The sequence below is a fragment of the Jaculus jaculus genome, chromosome 14 (assembly GCF_020740685.1).
Source record: "Jaculus jaculus isolate mJacJac1 chromosome 14, mJacJac1.mat.Y.cur, whole genome shotgun sequence".
Classification (NCBI taxonomy): Eukaryota; Metazoa; Chordata; class Mammalia; order Rodentia; family Dipodidae; genus Jaculus; species Jaculus jaculus.
The window spans coordinates 77037690-77050457 of record NC_059115.1 but is presented as its reverse complement, the minus strand read 5'-3'; positions in this window follow the sequence as shown (position 1 = coordinate 77050457).

The following is a 12768-nucleotide window of genomic DNA, read 5'->3' as shown; positions in this document are numbered from 1 at the left end:
ATCATTCACAGCTGGGATTGATCTAGAAAATAAGCCTAATAAACATGGGTCAGGCCATATAAAAAATTAAGCGAGTTAAAGACAGATAAAGAAGAGCCTAGCCAATCATGACTAATCTTAGCAGTGGGAGAAGCCTCAAGGGCAAGATTTGTGCTAGTGAGACATAAAATCTGCAGTTTGAGCCTTCAGCACTCTGGATAGCTCCAAGGGCCAAAGGCCTCGAGCTCCATTCAAGATTTGTATTTGTTTTTGGTTTTGTTTTTCCTCTTCTACATGCAGCCTGTGTATGCATTTGCCTAGCAAAAGTGCATGATCCTTCAAGTGATGCTACTAATTTTGCAGAACTCGGTCCCTGAAGCCTAACTTTCAAAGACTTTCCAACTTGGAATCAATCAGGATGTGATTCCGCACTTTCATCCTCATTCTATGAGAAATATCTTACAGCTATTACTTGGTAGACATAAAAACACAAGTATGCACAATGATATTTATTGGAAGGTTTATTGAAATATTCAAAGGCAGAATAATTGTATGTTCTTTCACAAGGTAATATGAATATTTTAGTATTCCTGTAGGGGGTGGAGAAAGCTTAACCTTTAATCCATAGGCTCCTCTTGATGATAAATCCCAGTGCCAAACTGGGTTACCTCACAGTGAGCTGGTAGTGAGAGAGACCCATGAATCCCCCAAAACAATTACTCACCAGATCTAAATGGTAATACACTATTACTGAAGACACCACAGGCTGTGTTGACAGGACGCTGAGAGATCATTCTGGAACTGAGAATGAAGCCAGATCCTGGTTGGTTAGCCATCATATTTCTGTAAAGCATTATGCAAGCTGCTAATGGATAAAAGTCACCAACAGTGTGAATAATCATGGAATCCTGTGAGCTATACAAACCAAATAGCCACGCAAAATGTACACACCTGCGCAATAGTGGCCCACGGGCTATGGGAGTAATCAACTGTGCTCTCTGATTGGACATGAGGCCCACTCAGGAGTGTGGGAATTCATACCTGATAATGACAACGCAGTCAGAAGCCTGTGTCTATGTAGGTCTTAGACTATACAGGGAAACACCTGCTGTTCTTTAACTAAGGAGGGAGGACATGCCCATCAAAAAGCTTTTAAATGACTCTGCTTTTCCCTATTGATCTTTGATGCTTGGTTTGAGAATCTGCTTTTTACAGATGATAGTGAAAACCAGGGAGACCCAATATCCATCAGTACAACAAGTAAAGAAACCCAACTGCCCAGTATGAGATGACTCATCTCTATCACATCTGCCAGAGCCCAGGACACAGTGCTGAGGAAGTGAAGTGACGGATTAAATGCAAATGCTGGTCTCACTGCTAGCTTGAGAACCTCTTCCAGGGAGAGGGGTGTTAGACATGGAGGACACTCCAGACATATCAAAGTTGAAGAGCAGATGTTATGGATGACTCAACACTAAATGAAGCTTATAACATGTCCTCCAAGGTTAAGGGAACACTGTGGAAGAGGGGATAGAAAAATTATCAGAGCTACTGGGTGGGAAGGAGTACCCAGAGACATTCTACCCCTACAGCAAAAGAGTCTGACTGGTGACCCCACAGTGAATACCAATAATACCACTAAACAGCACCCTCAGTGGAATTGGTGGTAGTAGAGAGTAAATTCAAGAGTATAGACAATGGAAATATGACAAATATGCAATATGCCTATAAAATAAAGTTCAAAATTAATAATTTTTAACCTGAAAAATTATAGTATATCTACAATAGAAACTATATACAAATAAGATATATCTCACAAATGTAAACAAACACTGATGTAAATGATTTCCAAAATATTCTATGAAGATCAATTTTAAACAGAAAGACAAAAGAGAAATGTGTGGCCAAATAATGTGAGCACAGCATTTTGGTTCATGAAAAAATTAGACATGTTTGGATAGACAGTATCCTAGAATATAATATTTCATTTTAAACTGTATACCTTTACTCTATTATGACTTACTATGAAAGTTATTTACTTTTTTAAATTTTTGGTTTATTTTTATTTATTTGAGAGCAACAGACAAAGAGAGAAAGAGGGAGAGGGAAGGAGAATAGACATGCCATATATCATGGCATGTATACAGATTACTTTTTCAATGAAAAAAAAAGTTTTTTATACCTAGCTACCTTTTCAAAAGTCAAGTTTACATATAAATAGCTATGAGCCATCATCTTCCTCTGTGCATATCTGAACCATCTACATTCATAGATGCAGTGAGCTCCTATAAGCCTGGGCCATGGGGGAAGGTCTCCTGTGATATGTTTTTGTTTGTTTGTTTGTTTTTGGTTCTTGTCTCTAGTATTTTTGAAAACAAACCTTGTTGATGCAAAAACAGAACAAACAGATAAATATTGGAAGGTCTAATTCTGAATTTTCAAAATGTTGCTTGTGACACTTCAACACGGTTAAGAGAATGTTCTCCAACATTACTCACAGACTGGGAGAAGCACTGTGTGAAGGAAGTCACAGATACTTGCTATAGATCATTCTGTGCTCAAGGTGGTTAAGAACTTCCTGCCATAGAAATCCAATGGCAGCAGCTTCTCAGAACTGCTCCCACTGGGCACATACTGATTGCTTGATGAATTGCTGTCTCGGGAACAGAAAAATTCTCAGAAAACTGCGTGTTCTATGTAGCTTTGGGTGACATAGTTGAGTGAGACATTGTCCCAGAGTCTTAAGAGAAGTAACTTTATCTTTAAGCTTCACTTACAATAGAGAGAAAATTTGCACCTAAAAACTCTTTATTATATTTTACTATTTTTGGACTCGTGTGTGTGTGTGTGTGTGTGTGTGTGTGTGTGTGTGCATCAATGTATTTATCTATGCTGATATCATGTCTTATCTATTCTTCAGTATCTCATGTAAATACTTTTTCTCTATTTTCCAGGATTCCTACTGTAATTATTTGTTTATTACTTTCAGGGAAATGTTAAATATTAATTTTAAGGCACGCAACAGTCCAAAATTACTATTTACTAATGATTGAAACACAAATTTAAAATTTTAAATACAATATGCATTAAAAATATGCTAGGGCATATTTCACAGCTTTGGCTGAGATGGAGCATATATTTAAATAAAGGAATGTAATAGGTGTTGCTACTTAGCTTTCAAAGTACAAAACAACCCCATTTTTCCATGAAGCCTAGCCCATCATCAATCACTTACTCTGCTTTTCAGTTTCCCACAATTCTTGCAAGCTTTGCTAACCACTTATACTGGCTTTTATCACACCTGTCTGTGTGTCCACATGTGTGTGTGTGTGTGTGTGTGTGTGAGATGTCTTTCCAACTGTGTGATGTGCAGCCTGAGAATAAGGACCAATCTTATAGGTCTATGTAGCTTTTAAATTCTAGTACAGTATTTTGACTGGGATAAAAATGTTACATAAACAGTTATTTGTAAAATAACAGTAATCAATAAAGTAGACATTGTATAATTTAATTTAACATAAAGTTAAATGAACTAAAACATCACATTAATGTGCATCAACAGCTTTATTAAGTTTGCTACTGAATGAAATATGTGCCTCACCTACACCGTCTTTATGATGATTTTGTTAAAGAGTTGTGTAGCTGTAGGGTATATGAGAAATATTTTTTTTGAATTTGTTTCAAAGTATCATATATATAAACTCAATATTGTAACAGGTTAAAAAAATTGAGCTCTGGAGTCATGGGAAAATCATTTTTTCAATGGTTTTGGATGCAAGAATTGCCATGTCAAAATCACGGGAATTCTTCTTTGTTGACAGTATTCATGAGTTTTACAATATGCCATGACCACGGGCCCTCCTGCCACCTTCCCCTTTCCCTCTTCTATGACCCCCACTCAGTCCTTTTTTTTTTTTTTTTTTTTTTTCCGAGGTAGGGTCTCACTCTAGTCCAGGCTGACCTGGAATTCACTCTGTATTCTCAGGGTGGCCTCAGACTCACAGCGATCCTCCTACCTCTCTACCCGAGTGCTGGGATTAAAGGTGTGCGCCACCACGCTCGGCTGAGTCCCTTCTTTCCAGCTAGTTCCTTTTCCATTTTTGACACTTCTTTACGTATGTACAAAATGTATTTTAATCACAGGTGCCTCTCTTCCTTCTGTCTTTGCCCTGCCCTCCCATACTCCGGTATCTCCTCCATTCCTCCCTCCAACTAGTTCCTCTATTATTTTTTTTTTAAATAATAATGAGTTTTCTTGTATGACCCTACTGAGTACCAGTAATATTGTCATCATGTTATACTTTTATATCATCTCTCCCCTGGCCCCAATCCACTGAGAGTCCTCCTCAGAGGAGTTATTGGTGCTCCAGGTGGGGTCAGCCTCTGTTCAGGGGGAGTGGACAATGCCACAGGACACTCCTTCAGTCCTGTGATTCTTACAACCTTTCCACCCCTCTTCCACCATGTTCCTTGATCCAAGGCAGGTGTTTCATCACACCACATTAGTGGTAAATGCTCTGCAATCTCTGAATTTTTACAATATTCGCATACATTTGCTGGTGACCTGTGTCTGTTTGTAGTGGTTCATTGAGGAAATAGTGGTGGATTGATCTAAGTCCATCTTTTCTGCTTCCTTCATTCTAGTCTCAAAGGAAAAATAAATCCAATGTTAGTACAGACAGACCCTCTACCAGAATTTCCTTCTCAGCCTCTTCAGAAACCAAGTCTTTCAAGCTCATATTTTCCAGCTGAAGGGATATCTTGGGGTCAGCGTGTTCACATGTGGAGGTGGGGTTTTTCCCCAAACACTGAACACGAAATTAATCAGGTATATCTTCTCTAACCATTCTTTCATCATCTTCTGTTTAACCTTCAGGTAAGAGATAAGAAAGATGATTCAGAGAGAGTGAAAGACGGAGAGAGAGGAATCAACACTGATCAGCCGGGTGCTAACTTCTTGTGATACTTAACTCAAATCTTTTCCTACTCAAATCCTTTCACTCTGTGCTTCATTTTGCCGCTGTTCACTCCTAATCTCCCTCTGATCTGCAAAGGTGCTCCTTAACTCTGCAAGTAGTTTCCAGAATAATGTTGAATTGAGACTAAATTGAATTGAGTGGAGTTGAATGGAGGCTAAATGACCAATTCTTTTCCCAATACCAGGGTCTTTCCCAGCTCCTTCCAGTTCTTTGGCAGAGCTTCCCCTGCAGACATGTCCATGCTGAGACAAACTGTCACATTGTTATCATTTCATCCCCCCTGTGCCATGTCTGCTGAGAACAGTGTACCCACTTTCCGCCAATCTAATCGACACTCGCCCTTCAAAGCTCCTTTAAGGTCTTGTTTCAGTAAAGATTGACTGGCTAGCTGAGCACAAGCATGTGCCCCAAGCCCCTCTCTAACTCAAATGCTATCTGACACTCAAGTAGTGACTTGTCATGGGATCTTTTTTGTGACTGTGTCTACGCTATGTTCCAAACAGTTTAAGTTCCTAAACACCAAACACTGGATTGTAAATCTCTATATCTTCCAAACTATGTAGTACAGTATTTTCTAGTATATAGTAAAACAGTAAAGATTGGTTACCAGATTTTTCAGTAATTTGTAGCATTTGATTAGCATTACTACAATTATAAATGTTTTACTTTGTTTCATTTTGAATCTTAAAAACAGCTCGGTTTATTTCAGAATGAATTACTTTGGGGGTGGTGAGGGGTATGAGTGTTTCTTGCACCTATATACTCATGTTCCAGGTTACTTAATTAGGTAAAGATTTTCAAATCTACTTTAAGGATGTGTTAGTAGTTATATTACCAGAACTACTGACAATGGAATATTCTGCATGTAAGTATTTTCCCTAAGCAATAACACATCAATTTCCAGAAAAGTTCCTCAGTAATGGAGGAGGGCAAGAGCTTAGAATTTGTTCTGGTTAGCATGAAATTGTCATATTTGGGAAAATTCTTTTCAAACCTACTCTGTCAAACAATAATGTTTTCCAGGGAAATTTCTAGTTAAGTGAATTCAGTTTAGGGAAAAATTAAAATACATAATTTTTCAAAGAAAAAGGAGCAAAATTTACCATTTGGATTTATATAAAAGGAAGCCATAGATTTGTGCCTATCAGTCTTTAAATTTTCCTTCTGAATGAAACCTATTTGAAGTATACTGTTCTAACACTGTGAGAAAAGTCGTAAAAACAGGATATTCTGTGGACTTCTTCCATGATTTCATGAGAAATTTGTTGACTGAGAAGTACATGCTGGGCCCATGAACCCAAGGTTCAATCCTCCAAGGCTGGAAATTTCTACTTCAACACTCAAATGGCAGTTTATATCTTTAAACAAAATAAGCAAATAGCCAACAGAAAGGCAAAAAGAAAAAAAAATGCTTTAAGCTAGATAAAGGCTGTTAAGGTTTATAGTATCAGAATGAGTGTGTGCCCGATGCAGCACAAGGAAGAATGAAATTGGTTTTACTACAATAGGGTTTTCCTCAAACAATTATGGTTAAAATGCCAACAAAAAGAAAGAAAGAAAGAAAGAAAGAAAGAAAGAAAGAAAGAAAGAAAGAAAGAAAGAGAGAGAGAGAAAGAGAGAGAGAGAGAAAGGAAGGAAGGAAGGAAGGAAGGAAGGAAGGAAGGAAGGAAGGAAGGAAGGAAGGAAGGAAAGAAGGAAGGAAGGAATATGTCTTTGGACTTAAAACATTCATTTTAGCAGAATTCAAATTATCTTCTACGAGGTGGCTGTGCACGTGAAGTCATACGGAGGGGCTTGGTGGTGAGCGTGCAAGGCTTTTCACTGACAATTAACGTGAGCAGCTCTGTATGCAATCAGGAATGTGATGCTGACATTCATCTTTCTGAATCACACTTTTCTCATCTGTAAAACTGAAGAGAACAAATTCTTAGGGAATATCTGGCCACAAAAAGAGATATGAGTTTTCTCTATGTTTTGTTATTTCCTTTTTTTTCTCTACACTCTCTTTTCATGGTTCCCAAACAGGGCATAATACTGAAAATCTTTCTGAGTCATCAAAATTAAAAGTCACTATTTTTGTCATATATATATATACATTGAAATCATTGAATCATTGAATTCAAGGTATTTATGCACTATTTCAACACTTTATTACTTACTCTTAGATAACATTTAAAGATTCTACATATGTCTATGTCATTTAAAACAGTTGCATTTGTTTAGTTAGATCACTTTTATTTCTATCTCAAATAAAGGTTTTTATGAATATTAAAATAGATTTCAGGAAATAAGTTTGTAAACAAGCAATACCATAGACAGTGATGAAAAGATCTTGCAATCAGAAATGAAGTGACATAAAGAAGAGAAAATTTAGCCACGTGTGGTGGCTCATGCCTTTAATCCCAGCACTCGGGAGGCAGAGATAGGAGGATCGCCGTGAGTTCGAGGCCACCCTGAGACTCCATAGTGAATTCCAGGTCAGCCTAGGCTAGAATGAGACCCCACCTCAAAACCAAAAAAAGAGAGAGAGAGAGAGGAAAAAAAAAATTTAATTTTTGCACCAACTTACAAATCTTCATAGTTCAGAAGTGACTCACTGATGCAGCAGATAAATTGTGCACAGTGTGCCAGCCTTTATTCTGGGTACTGGAGATTAAAAGAATGAATATAACATGACCGCGTACCTTAAGAATTTTACAGATTAACAAGGAAATTGACATGTAGATAAGCAATTCCCTTTTAAAGTTCAAGCTTGGGAACATAATGGCATGCAAGGTACTTAGAACAATGGGTCTACTGTAGCTGGAGCAAGGATCTAGTTTTAGGTATGAAAGATAAACACTTCTAGTAACCAGCCATTAGAGCTGTCAGGAAGCTAATGCATGGTCCATGTTTTGGAAATGAGGAAACTACCAGAGCTCAATGACTTACACAAGGTCACAGAGCTTTAATGGAGCCTCAAAATAGAATAGAACTGCTAAAAAAGAAAAAAAAAAAAAACAGCCATTTGCAGGATGATTAAATACTCAGTTTAAAGCACATGCCTTCCCTTTTCATTTTTTTAAATATATTAATTCCATCTGTTATATAAAAACATTTTCTTGTATTAGTAGAATTACGTGCCATAATTGTGTTATGCACATATTTCTTCAAATACTTATTATTTCTTCACAGCAAAATCAAAATTCTCATATCTATTTCAAATGCACATTTTAGTGACATCACCTTTCTTTCCATTTTTAAGTAGAAGTGAAAATAATTTCCCATTCATAGGTATCGAGGCTTCATACTATTTTGCCCTAGTATTTCCCATAAAAGAGCTAAGAGAATGACCATGTGTACCGCTGACTATATAGGGTTGAGTTCACCCTCGGAAAGTGAATATTTGCCTCCTCTCAGTTTCTTGCATCAAGTTCTTTCAAAAATGTAGGATTATAGAATATTTAACAACTGCTGTGTTCTTTAGAATACATTTACAGTGAAGAGATGATTGTTCTGTGAATAAATGATCTAGTAACCCCCCTCCCAAAAGAACAGTTGAAAATACACCCAGTTTCCAGTGTGCTGAATTGAGCATTATTCTTGACCTGCCTGTGGTGAACTAATGCAGTATTTCTATTGTTCATCTTTAATCAGCATCTATGTATGCACATTGGCATTCAAGTATAGCAGTATCCCAGTGGAGCCAACCTCACAAGCACTGACTTTAAAGTGAAAATTCAATGTTAGCTTTTGTAAACTAGAGACACTTTTTCCCACCTCAGAAATACTGTTTGGTGAAATAATAAATTTAAAACCCATGACACTATATGCTTTTTCCAATATATAATAGAGCTACTTCATTCCCCATGGATTCCTCTCTGTTATTATGAATATCATTTCCATTTACTTATATATGAATTGTTCTTTCAAGACAGCACAGGGAACAAATAGAAGAATGTGGCATATTTATGGGATTTCTTATAATAAAGATATCCTATCCTATATTTGAAATTAAAATTAATAAATTCAAGTTATAATTATGGGCATAAACAGTTTCTTTGAAGTTATGAGTATTGGGGTCTGATTTTTTCACTCTGTAAACTTGCTTGGCCACGAGAACATGGATGGAGTTCAACCTGTCTCCAGAGAGTGTTATAATATGGAACTATGGTCAAGGACAGAATGCATAGATTGAATTAAGGACAGATGTTTCTTTTACAACTTCCTGGAAATACAAAGGGTTAACCAGCAACTCGTGAGTACCATGTTGAGATACAATTTTAAAGGTTCCTACGCTCAATCACTACTTCTACTGTAGGCTTTCTTTTATATAATAAAAATTATTTCACTGTTTGTAGCACTACCATGATTTTTCCTATTCAAGAAAAATGTTTATTCTCATAAATTCATGCTCTTACTTTTATCTGATATTTTAGACCAGGAGATCAAAAACAAAATTTTACATGCCTATATCCCATGGGCTTTTATAAGAAAGACAGTTTTAGAAAATTATAATAAAACCATACTTATTATATCTGTGTATAGCACACATGTGTATGTGTGGGGTACACGCACACACACACACACACACACACACACACATACATATATAATGCCAACTCAAGAGACAGATTCACAGATTCTTTCTAACACCACCTTAAAAAATAAAAATTGGGGCCGGAGAGATGGCTTAGTGGTTAAGGCACTTGCCTGCAAAGCCTACGAACTCATGTTCAAATCTCAGGTCCCACATCGCCAGATGCACAGTGACATAAGTGCACAATGTTGCACATGTGCTCTGCGGAGTGCACACATCTGGAGCTCACTCACAGCAGAATGAAGTCCTGGCACGCCCATTCTCTCTCTCTCTCTCTCTCTGTCTCTTTCTCTCAAATAAAATAAAATAAAAATTAGGGGCTGGATAGATGGCTTAGCACTTAAAGTACTGGCCTGCAAAGCCTGAGGACACAGGTTCAATTTTCCAGTACCCACATAAGCCAGATGTAAAAGGTGGTACATGCATATGCAGCTTCTTCACAGTAGCTAGAGGCCCTGGCATGTCCATTCTCTCTGTATTTACCTCCTCCTCTCGCTCAAATAAAGGAATAAATATAATATATAAAATATAATAATAAAAATTCTTTTAAATTAAATGAATAAAAATTAGGTGAGAATTGAAGGTGAGTGTGTGTATATCTACAAAGCCATATCCTTTAGGACATGATTGTTATCAATTTATTTTCTTTGCCTATACTTAGGAACATGTACACACAAGTGGTGACAGAAGGGTCTGGCAAGATGGCTCAGTTGGTAAAACACTTACTTGGCAAGTGTGAGGACTTGAGTTCAATGCCCAGTAGCCTCAGTGTTGGAGAAACAGAGAGAGGAGAATCCCCGTGACTTCTTGGCTGCCATTCTAGCCTAACTGGCGATCCTTGGGTTCAATGACAGACCCTGTCTCAAAAAAAAAAAAAAAAAACTGGCTGGCATTTCTATGAATAGCACTGGAAGTTGTCTCTGGCCTCCACACATGCACTTGCAATAACGTATGCACCTGTGCATCCAGGAACACACACATACATGCATATGAATGCCTTAAAAATTCAGCTGAATTGAAAGTGCTTGCAGAGGTGGCAAGCTGTTCTATTCCTCGCCCTCCATGCCAACATTGCCACACCATCTCCTTCTGTGGAGTGGCAAGAGCGCAGCATCAACAATGCCTCCCCCGTGTGTTAAAAACAAATCAATTATGAAGGGATGAATCCTCGAGCTTTCCCTCCTGGGCTGATTTGATTCAGGTGTCCCCCAAAACTTAATTGATGTGAATGCTAGGTTCCCAGCTGATGGAGATTTGGCAATCAATGTATCTTGGAGGCAGTGTATCTGAGGGGGCAGCCTTATAGGTATTATAGCCAGTTTCCCCTTGTCAATGGTTGGCACACTCTCCTGTTGCTATTGTCCACCTGATGATGGCCAAGAGGTGATATCCACCCTCTGCTCATGCCATCATTTCCCCCTGCCATCATGGTGCACCCCCTCAAGTCTGTAAGCCAAAATAAACCCTTTTCTTCCCCACAACTGCTCTTGGTTGGGTGATTTCTGCCAGCAATGTGAACCTGACTGCAACACCTCCCCTGTTCTTTCAGCTTATGGGATCAGAAGGTTATTCTTGTCAAGATATCCCTCAAGGTCTCTTAGAGGAAAACATAAAATTCACAGAAAATGCTACAAATCAGCTAACCTAACTGATGTAGTTACAAATAAATTGTTCATCTGGGGAAGGAAAAGTGAGACAGAAGAACGATGGCTAGAGCTGGGAGGCGGCTCAGCAGGCCGAAGTGCTTTGCACATGAGCATGAGGACCTCTGAGGGCCTAAGACTGACCAACTCCAGAACCGTGAGAAATGGGCTTCTGCTCTTTACTAACTAACCAAGTACCTCTCAACAACAAAAAGTCCAGGCCCAGATGACTTCCCTGCTGAATTCTACCAAACCTTCACTGAAGAACTAAGTCCAACTGTTCTCAAGGTATTCCACATAATAAGTGTGGGGGGGGAAGGGTGATGATCCTTGATTCTGTCTATGAAGACAGCATTGCACTAATACCAAAGCCAGACAGAGACAGAACAAGAGAAGATAATTACTAATTGATATCCCTGATGAACTTAGATTCAAAAGTTCTCAATAAAATTCTTGCAAACAAACCAAATTCAAGAACACGTCAAAAACACCATCCACCTCGATCAAGTAGGTTTCATCCCAGGGATGCTGGGATGGTTCACCATACAGAAACCGAAAAACATAATACATCACATAACCAAAACAAAGTCAGAAACCCCATGATGATCACAATAAATGCAGAAAGGGCCTTCAACAAATTAAACATTCCTTCATGAATAAAACATTGGAGAAGATACAGATGGAGGGCTGGGTGCAGTGGCGCACACCTTTAATCCCAGCACTCGGGAGGCAGAGGTAGGAGGATCACCATGAGTTTGAGGTCACCCTGAGACTACGGAGTGAATTACAGGCCAACTTGGGCCAGAGTGAGACCCTACCTGGAACTCCCCCTCCACTGCAAAAAGATACAGATGGAGGGACCACACCGCAACATGATAAAGGCACTATGCAACAAACCTAAAGCCTATATCATACTAAATGGGGAAAGGCTCAAAGCATTCCCATTACGATCTGGAACTAAGCATGAGAGGGTTTTTGTGGGAAAACCTATTTATTTTGACATATAGACTCGAGGAGAATGATGGCAGGAGAAAACAATAGCATGAACAGAGGGTGGACATCACCTCCTGGGCAACATCAGGTGGACATCAGCAACAGGAGAGTGTACCCCAGGAGTTGAAGTCTTAGCCCAAACAATAACAAAAGAGAAAGACATGAACAGGATACAGATTGGAAAGGACAAAGTCAAACTTGCTCTATTGACAAATGGCGTGATTCTATATGTAAGAGGATCAAAACTGCCAGAAGTGATAGATGCTTTCAGCAAAGCTGCAGGATATAAAATCCATACTCAAAAAACACTAAATCAGGAAAGCTGTTCCATGTATAATAGACACACACACACACACACACACACACACACACACACACACACAATCAAATGGCCTGGATTCTACTTGACCAAGGAAGTAAAAGACTTATTCAATGAAAACATAAAAACACTGAAGAAATAAGTAAAGGAAGGCATGAGCAACTGGAATGACCTCCCATGTTCATGGATTGGTAAAAGTCACATTGTCAAAAAAGCCATCCTACCAAATGCAATATACAGATTCAATTTAATTCCAATCAAAACCCTAGAACTATT